This window comes from Mercenaria mercenaria, unplaced genomic scaffold, assembly GCF_021730395.1.
Source record: "Mercenaria mercenaria strain notata unplaced genomic scaffold, MADL_Memer_1 contig_3510, whole genome shotgun sequence".
Taxonomy (NCBI): Eukaryota; Metazoa; Mollusca; class Bivalvia; order Venerida; family Veneridae; genus Mercenaria; species Mercenaria mercenaria.
Window position 1 is genome coordinate 17,522 of NW_026461656.1, and position 10,310 is coordinate 27,831.

The window sequence follows — 10,310 nt, forward strand, 5'->3', positions numbered from 1 at the left end:
AACATAGAATTTACCTTTACGTTTTGCTCGATGGCAAATATTTTCATCTTACACAAAGTAAAAACGAATATCCTTGATGTCCTATATATCCTGGGTCAACGTACAAAAGTTCCCTGAGATATGATGTACACATTTTATCAGTAAGTAGTAAGTAAGTAAGTAAATAACGACTTTATTAATAGTGGATAGCCAGTTTACAATATGGTCGGTCCACTGTAAATGCAATAGAAAAATGACGTAAAATATGTTATCAGTCTTGGGAACTGCGACGTGGATGGTAGCTTTCATTTCATCTACCGTCCATGAACAGGCTAAATCAAACCAAGCCTGTAATATTTTCATTTTGTCGTGTTGGGAGACCTGCGGTTTTCCGTTTCTTTATGGACTGCCACCGCACGAAACTGGTGATGAATTTCGATGAATTGTTGACACCCATTGCCAAAAGATGAACAGAATTTTCTTCAGGGTTAATATTACATTAAAGAAATATATATTTCAATCTGCTAGAATAATAAAGTATGCAGACTGAACCTTACAGCAGGATACATACAATGTTTTATTGCAGTTTTCTGTCATTTATGATATACTGAACGGTGGAAACGTTTTATAGTAAATGTTGAGCACCATGCATGTAACAGTAATCACCACCATAAACACCTGCTGTATCATTTCCCATGTACAGATGTTCCGAACAAACAAACAAACATTTAATAGAATTACTCCATTTAAAAAACTTAAAAGGTAGTAAAATAAAAGTCACCTGTTGTTCTATTTGTTTAGAAAACAATATGCTAAATTATTATTCATAATAACATGCCTGTATACTGTAGATGACGGGAGTTCATTGTATTACTTTAATTTTATGGTGTGTCATCTGAGATATAAATTAATCAGGTTAGTCAAAGAAAATATAAAAGTCTAGGCTTAATCTGAGACTTTTATTTTTTCGTAGGCTCAAATTTTATTTTTATAAAGTCAGTAACTTATTGTTCTATGTAATCTACATTCAGATTTGAAACTATTATTACTTAAAATTAATCTCCAACTAGGTATGTGTCAACCAATACGCCACTAATGTAAAGTTTTATGGTCAATCTACACATACTCTTTGGTAATTCGAATTGAAATATCCCATAAAAATCCCTAACATTATACATTTAGCGGATTATGTTTACTACCTGACTTCTGTGTATGCAAAGTTTTATCCGAAGTTCTGTTGCAAGTCGGATATCCATTCTCTCCAATCAAACGTTAGACCTCGGGCCATAACGCCATTCGAAAAAAAAAGATAATCGATTCCTCGACGATTTGATTCAATAACATTCCTTTCAAAACGCAATACTAGTATTCCTTGTTTTAAGCGCGGAAATATAAAATCCTTCACAAAGGCTCTTTTAGACTCGGCTTCTGTTTCTTTAAGCGATTACGCAATAAAAACTTTTTGTGGCAATTGCAAATAAACATTTATTTTCGAGCTGGTCTCGCGTGCCTAATGAAAACTCGTTTATTGATTAAAGTCGTTTAGGCCCAGTCGTTGCATGAATATGTCTTTAGAAGTTGTTCTAAAACAAGAGTGAGTGTTTTTAAAAATGGTAAAAATTAAGACGTTCTACAAAACGTTTTTTCCACTGACCTATTAAAGCAAAATTTATCATACCCCTAGATTTTACCTTTTGATTGCATAAAGGTAGGATAAAGAATGTTTCAATCATAATCTAATCAAATTTCATTAATGTTTGTTTGTTTAACACTACTTTTACAACCTTGTGTTGTGTTCCATTTAATGTGACAACCTTGAAAATACGTTACGTTTGCAACCCCATTTGAAGTTTAAATTTCATCTTCAGAGAATATAAAAAATATTATGAAAACCCTGTTATCCGTAAGTAATTGCCAACTTCCCCATGCGAATCACAGGTGGAGGACGAATGATGTCAGACACAATGTATTTTATCAAATTGTTACGGAGAACATAAACAATCTGCATCTGGAATATCCTTCCCAGCCATGCCACTCCAGTCTCAGCCTCAGTCCGTTTGCAAACCAACTGTTTACTCTATCCCTTAATTCTCATTTCAATTGCACTTGTATATACCACTGGATACTTCTATATTTGGAAAGAAGGTTATGGGAAGTATATTGAATTAGGTGGTTTTGATTCTTGGTAGTAATCTTCTTGAATTAGATAGCATTTAATTTTGAACAGAACAATATGGTTGTGTTGAGTCGATGCCAGTTTTAATAGAAAACTGATCATCTGGGAAACATTGTTACAGATATACCATGTCGCTGAGACATTATTTCCATTTCAAATTGACTACAGTCAAACCTGTCTATAAAGACCACCCTTTGGAAAGCCAAAATATGGTCTTTATTGGGAGGTGGTCTTTATTCACAAGTTAAAACACACTGTAAATGTTAAAATGGAAAACAGCACAAATGGTCTTTACAGCCAGGTGGTCTCTGTTCAGAGGTGGTCTTTAACACAGGTTTGACTGTAGTTAAAGGATTTAGACAGAGTTGTGTAACAGTTGAATAGTATTACAAATATATTTAAATAGATTTCCACACTATTTGTCTTGCCATTCGTCTTAACGAAACTGAATTAAACGTTTTCTTATATGTACCATTATTGCGATCGATCATTTACGATAGTCAAACTACGGTGCGAAGCAGCATCGGTACATTTTCAGTTCGGCGAAAGTAATATGAATTTGGCAACGTAGAAATAGGTCTGTGACAACATGTGAGGAAAAAAAGTTTTAGTTTCCTAATTATCAAAATCTTACAAAATTCTCTTGTTTGTAAATATCATGTTCCCAGTTATTTTTACATTTGTAGAGATAGGGCATAAATTCGGCCTAATTTGATTACATGCTTCGAAGCTGTTACAAGCATAACATCAAGTAACATAATCTAACTTCCTTGTTACAATTATATAAGACTACTAAAGACGCTTTAGTAGTGTTTAATTACATGCGTAACAATTTGATTACAAATAGACGCCTCTTCTCAGACACGCGTAACATAAGTAACAATGATGTAATATCCTTGTTACATCTGAGAAGAGACGTCATTTTGTAGACAAAATGTTACGCATGCTACATCCCATTCTTAAATTCGCCCGACAAACGTCTTTAGTAGTGCTATAAAGATGTAACAAGGACATTATAGGAGTGTTACATGGATGTAACGTATGTCGGGGAAGAGGTATCATTTTCTAGTCCCTTTCCTAAAATCAATTAGACGTGTTGCAGTAAAAGATACTTAAGATCTATATTCATGTTACGTAATGTCTAGGTGCATTTGTGTATAAAAAGTTGTTGCTGTAACTTACGGAATCCGGTTGGCACCACATTGACACACGACACGACACACGAGATTCAACGCGACACACGACACGACACGCGAGATTCAACGCGACACACGACACGACACTCGACAATGAACAAAGACGCTCAATTTTTACTGCAACATTTTTGCCAAAATCTAGAGTGACAATGAGACATTAAAACGTTAAGATGTCGCGTGTTGTACATTGTCGTCCGTCGCGTTGCAATGTCGTGCATTGTGTCGTGTGTCGCGTTGATTGTCATGTGTCGCCCTCAGTAAAATACCTCGACATGCGACAATTCCGCGACATTTGCGCGACAGACTGTCGTGTGTCGTTGTTCGTTATCGTGTGTTGCGTTGAATGTCGTGTTGCCCTCAATAAATTATCTCGAAATGCGATAACTCCGCGATATAATGTCGCGTGTCGTTGTACATTATCGTGTGTCGCGTTGAATGTCGTGTGTCGCGTTCTCAGTGCGACACACGACAACTCAACGCGGCACATGACACGGAACATGACATTCCACGCGACACACGACACGACACACGACATTCAAAGCGACACACGACACGAAACGACACTCGACAATGAACAACGACACTCACATTTTACTGCAATATTCTTTGCCAAAACTAGCGCGACAATGAGACATTCAAATGTTAAAATGTCATGTGTCGTTGTACATTGTTGTCCGTCGCGTTGCAATGTCGAGCGTCGTGTCGTGTGTCGCGTAGATTCTCGTGTGTCACCCTCATAGAGCGACACACGACATTTAATGTGGTACTAACCGGATTCCGTAATAACTGTCTGTTTTCAAATGCAGCATTTCAACTGTGTATTCTTCTGTTAATGATTTTATTTCTTGTGTTTTTGTATTAACAAAAATGTCATTAAGAAATGAAATTATTGTTTGGAATTCATAATACTACAGCAAATTAAACATGAATCGCTAGCACGATCTATAGAGTTGCCGATCCTATTCTGTCGTTCAATTTGAATAAATTCCTATATTATAATTACATTATATGCCCTTTCCATTTGTATGCAAGGATAAACTGCAAATGTATTTTTAAGATTATAAGCAGTTTTCCGGTCATTCTGATGACCAGACGGAACAATCATGACGTCATCTAAGGAACGTTCTTCCAGATTATTTTTGTTTCAATAAATGCAGTGGTCAGAGTTGAAAACAGATTTTGAGACAAGTTTAGTTCTATTCAGTAAGACAATTTTCCCATTCATTTATTGAAACTTTGAGCTAGATTTTGACATTCATGATTTTTTAAAAGATCTATAAATGCTACCGAAAAGTCGGATAATTACAGGTAAATATCTTCTTTGTTCATTCCGAATTTCAGTTTTGATCTTTTATACAGCTAATTGCAAACTGAATTGTGTTGGTGCAATGGGACAGCTGTATTTGAAACTCTCCTTTCACGCCCAAAATGAATGTCATACTTATCAAGGCTTCAAATTACAGTTGAAAATAAAAGTGTAAAGCTGATCATTTGTAAAATTGAAGTACATTGCGTTTTTTGATTTTTTCATGTGTTACTTGTTTTAGAATAATGTCAAGAAATGTTATATGTGTAACCACCAACATAAATAAAGCAAATATAAAAATCTTGAAGATATATATCGGTAACTAAAACTTAAAATTGATATTGAATGAATACAGAATTTACCTTTACGTCTGCTCGAAGACAAATATTTCCATTATACACGTACTAAAAACGAATATCCCTGATGTCCTATGTCCTGGGTCAACGTACAATTGCACAGATATAATGTATCATCCGGCGCATTGCGCAGTTTTTCACTCAATGCGATAAGAAAAGATAACGTGAAATATGTAATCAGTGTTGGGAAATGCGACTTTGGACTGCCACCACACAAAACTTTGGAGAAATTTCGATGAATTGTTGATAATCAAATACCAAAACATGTACAGAACATAATAGAACAGAACAGAACAGAAGTTTATCTTTGCTCTAAGGCTACCGGCCCTATGTCGACCAGTTTCATTCTCAAGATCGTGGGAACCTATTCTGAAATTTGTGTACACAGACCTAAATGTTCTGATGTCTAATATATCTAAATACTTTTCATATGAGAAAACTTCTTCGAACATCATATAAAACAGCAATTTTGTATTTGAACTAACTGATACATGCCATTCTTCAAGGTAAATATATTTTAATCTATTTATAAATGTTAATAAAAAGTGTTTTTATTAATCAACTGATTGGTTTTCTTAAACATATCCAAAACCATGTCTTTGGAATATATCTCTTGCAGCAGATGCTAGGCATTTTACAGATTTTAACCAATATTTTATTTTATACATCGTTTAGTACATGATTCTATATACAAAGGATATCTGCCACAATCACCAGTACAGCAGCATTAGATGAATTTTGTCTAGAGCACAGAAATTGTTTGCAGGCATAATACTGTACACGCTACAGTTCTTCCAATTTATTGATACCCCAAATTTCTGCTCCATAAAGTAACTGCGGGCATATCTTAGTGTCAAACAGTTTAAAAATACTGTTTTCTCTAACTGGCCACAATCATACATTGACTTTAATATTGATATTAGAACTCTCTTTCCTTTAATACATAATTCATGTACCATACTGCTCATAGAATGTTGTCTTGTAAATGTTAAGCCAACATATTTAAAAGCATTTACAACCTCAAGACATTTGTTTTTGTACATCCATTTTTCATTTTTGGCAAGTGCACTACCATTTTTAAAAACAACAATTTGTGTTTTATTTTCATTTACTTAAAGCTTATATATGTGACAAAAATTAGATAAAATATTCAATTGTTTTTGCAAACCAGTAACAGTATCAGATAGTAGGGCAAACATTAATGATAAAAGTTGTAACTAAACTCCTCGTACATCACTTGCATTTAAGACGTGCTGCAAATCATCTATATAAAAAGGGAACAGAATCGGACTTGCCAAACATCCTTGTTTTAGTCAATTGAACCTATTATATTATCACTACTTACATTATTACATTTGATACATGTAGTAGGGTGACTTTCTGGCTTTAAAATATGAACCTGGACCCCCTCGTACAATAATGTTTAGTTATACACCAAAATGTTCGTAGAAGTCTGAAGTTTATGAAACTACCAGCATAAATCGGCATGAATTGTGGCGTTCTGAGAAATCCAAGATGGCGGCCAAAATTTATCAATTTTTTAGCTTTGTGGACCCCAGTGTTGCACTTACTGATTTTAATCATGTTTTATGTCTTTATATGCACGGATACACATTGGAATTACATTATTTAGTTGTTTTTTATATTTATTTTTGTAAATTTTGCAAAAAAGTAGAAAATTGTTCCCTCGGAATTGGTTAGATTTTGGGTATTGGGTGTTACTTTTAACAGCAGGTAAAAGGATATGACAAAATGTATATGTATTTATGCTCAGACATGAAATGTAACATTCAGATAATGAAAATATATACATAGTTAGAAAAAAATAGATTTATCAGCTCCAAGCACTGTTTGTTTATATAATGTTGAAAACATGTTATATTTGGGCAAGAAGAATGAGTAAACTGATATGTAGAGGCCAAGGTGGCTTTCAAAATGGCGACATTTTTCACTGAAAATAGCCAGACTTAAGAGCACTGAGCATATGTTGTATTATCTTTTCTGACTTAAATCACCTTTGCTTAACCTACACATGTTTTGTTATTGTTATAAACACATTAAGCGTTTAATAAGAGCTTACATCAGTTTTACTTCGTAATGTTTACATATCGGTATTTATGGAACAAACTGGGCTGTGCCTTGATTGAACAAGAGTAACTCATTTGGATCTTGTCCTATGAAATAACACAAAGGATAGCTGATCATTGGCAATGAAAAAAACTGGTAATTAGTATTGATCTTATATGTCCATATCTGTTTCATTTACTATCATTTTAACACTTATTTTGTTGCTGCAACAAATTTTGTTGGCTACCAATAGTATTTTTGGGTAGGACCAAATTGTTGAGGTACAAATAGCCACATCACCGGTTAATGTTTGGAAGCGGGAACATTCAAATGAATAAATGTAAACAATGTAGAAATACACAAAATTACATACTAATAAAGCCTAAAATGGATAAATTTAGAAGAAAATATTTTACAATTATTGTTCCTGATAAATTTTACAATGATACACAATGTCAATGTAATAAAATATTGAAACCCAGAATGTAAACAGAGCATGACCTTGTCAAATTTTCTAAATAAACAAGAATTAAAATCAGTCTCAAAAATGGGGTTAAAACAAGTAGACAAGTCAAAAACACTTCCATGAATTATTTGTACAACTGAATAATTTGTTCAGGACAATGATTTTGTTAATTCAAAGGCTGTCAGTATAAATGGAGAGGAAATGTATTTAAGACTGTTGGCCATCATTGCCCTCAAGAAAGTACCACTTGAACGAGTACTTTCATTTGCTCCTGTACCACTTAGTTTGTTTTCTGATAATGGAGACATGATGTCAACGAAAAAGTCTGATTTTGGTGAGAAGCTAGAGAAACTTGCTGGTTCTGATTTCATTGTCTCAAGTGTTTCTGAGCCTGACTGTATACATTCAGATGGCCTCTGGGTTTTGGAGCTATATTCTTAAAAGCAGTTTGCATTGTAAACAGGTTCATGTTGTCTTTGACCGATATTTGACAGATAGCTTGAAGTCCCAGACACGCCTGAAACGAGCTCACATTTGCATACTTAGGTGGCTATAGGAACAATAGGTAACTGTACTTTTTCTTTGATGTCATTCATTCCGTAAGGCTTTTATGTGGCTATTTTCTCTTACGTGGCTAAAAGAACAATAGAGAGAACAAAAGAGTAGCCACATAAGTATCCATATGTAGGAACGTCCGTGGTAACACTAGTACCACTGCGCCAGTTGCTATGCAGATAAACATGTTAATTCCTGACTGGAAGAAAGTCTTGACTAGCAGCAAAAGCAAGAATAAGTTAATAAAGCTGTATACAAAATATTCAACAGAAAATTGTCATAATCTGCTTGAGACAGATAAAGTTTTCTTGTTTCAGGTGGTATGGATGAAAAAATCCTACCAGTCTGTTGTAGTGCTGTTTCTTTTGTTTATCAAATGCAATGCTGATGGTAGGATGATATTACACTTGGCATTTGCATCCAGTATTGGCACCAGGAAGGCCGTTGTTAGAGGTATTTGCACATTTCATTATCTCTCATGAACAGACTCAATAAAACCGAGTCTGCTATTATAATTCTTGGTTGCAATCTTTGCTTCCAAAGGATCTTTTTTACAGATTTTATTAGTCCGGACACCTGTAGACGTTTTGGTTCTGTTAACTCATCACACCAGTTGTCTTGGTATTGACACAACCTTTCTCAAAACTGGTCGAAGATCTACACATACTGACCTTACCAGATATATACATGCACCAATCCATGTAGTAGGTGCGAAGTTGTCGCCAGCCCAACTGGATATCTTGTTACCTGTACACTGTGTTATAGGATGTGACACTTGTTCCTCAGTGTATGGTGTGGGTAAAAAGAAGGCATTCCAAGTACTGCTGAAATATGCAGAACAACTTTATGATCTCTCCAGTCTTGATAGTGCACCATGTTTGTCTTTCGAGTCTAAGTCTGCTGCCACTTTTTTTTAATTCCTTGCGTTCAGGTATCGTTCTCGAAAAGAAGCGGGTGAAACCAAGAAAGCTACCTCCAACTGACGACAGCTTATGTTGTATTTACTCCGCTGTACGTATCAGATAGTAATTTGGAGAAATGCAGCAAATAAAGATTTTGATTTGCTAATACAACTCAATTTTGGTTGTATGATTGATCCAGATACTGGTCTATAGAGCCCACACATGATGTGACCAGCCTGCAGCAGCACATGAACTCCTAAGTGACCTAGTATGTCTCTGTAAAGATTTTTGCTCTGGTGACTGCATTTGCACAAGAAATGAGCAGCCATGTACACATGCCTGTGAATGTAAAGGCTGCATTGACAACACATATATATGTCAAACCGTGTTTACAATATTAGCTTTTGGTGCAACTGATGACTATTAGACTTAAAAATGTAGTATGGATGTAATATACTATGCACACAGAGCAATCAAAGCTTACAGGTAAAGTTTAATAAATAGTTTAAAGATATAAACTGTACCGGTGTACGCATTTATATCTAAAACGCGTGCAAAATTACCCCTCCCGCTTATGAAAGCTTACGGAATCAAGTATTTAACATCATTTTTTATGTCATGTAACTATTTTTATTACCTGAAGGCTACAGTTGATTTCCAGGCACAAATCTATTCAAATTTTGTAAACGGACCTTTGTTCTGCTGTTTAAAACGCCACCCCATTTAAACATTTTATGGGAAGATTTTGTATATATTTTGGCAATATTAATAGAAAATAAAAACAAATCAATAAATGGTCATATCAATGTGTATTCTTGCATATTTAAGACATAAAAATTAATCAAAATCATTATACACAATATAGGGGTCCACAAAGTTGCAAAAAAGGATATTTTTAATTTTTAGCGGCCATGTTGGACGCCATCTCGGATTTCTCAGAATGCCACTACTTATGGCAATTTATGTCGGTAGTTTCGGAAACTTCAGTCTATTACGAACATTTTGTTAGATAACTTATCTTGTTGTACAAGGAGGTCCGGGTAACTTTAAAATTAGAGCCCTTTTGACTCGATTGTCACCCTACTAATGTTTTTACCGTATTATACATACACTGCAGATGTCTATAGAGGTTACCACTTATGCCACCATTTCTGAGTATATTCCAAAGAATGTGTGTATTTATAGTATCAGAACATGTTTGAAAGTCAATGAAGGCAACAAACAGTTTCTGCCTTTTGTTTCTAACTATCCTATCTATTACGGATTTCAATATAAAAGCATTGTCGACTGATGAGTATCCTGCCTTA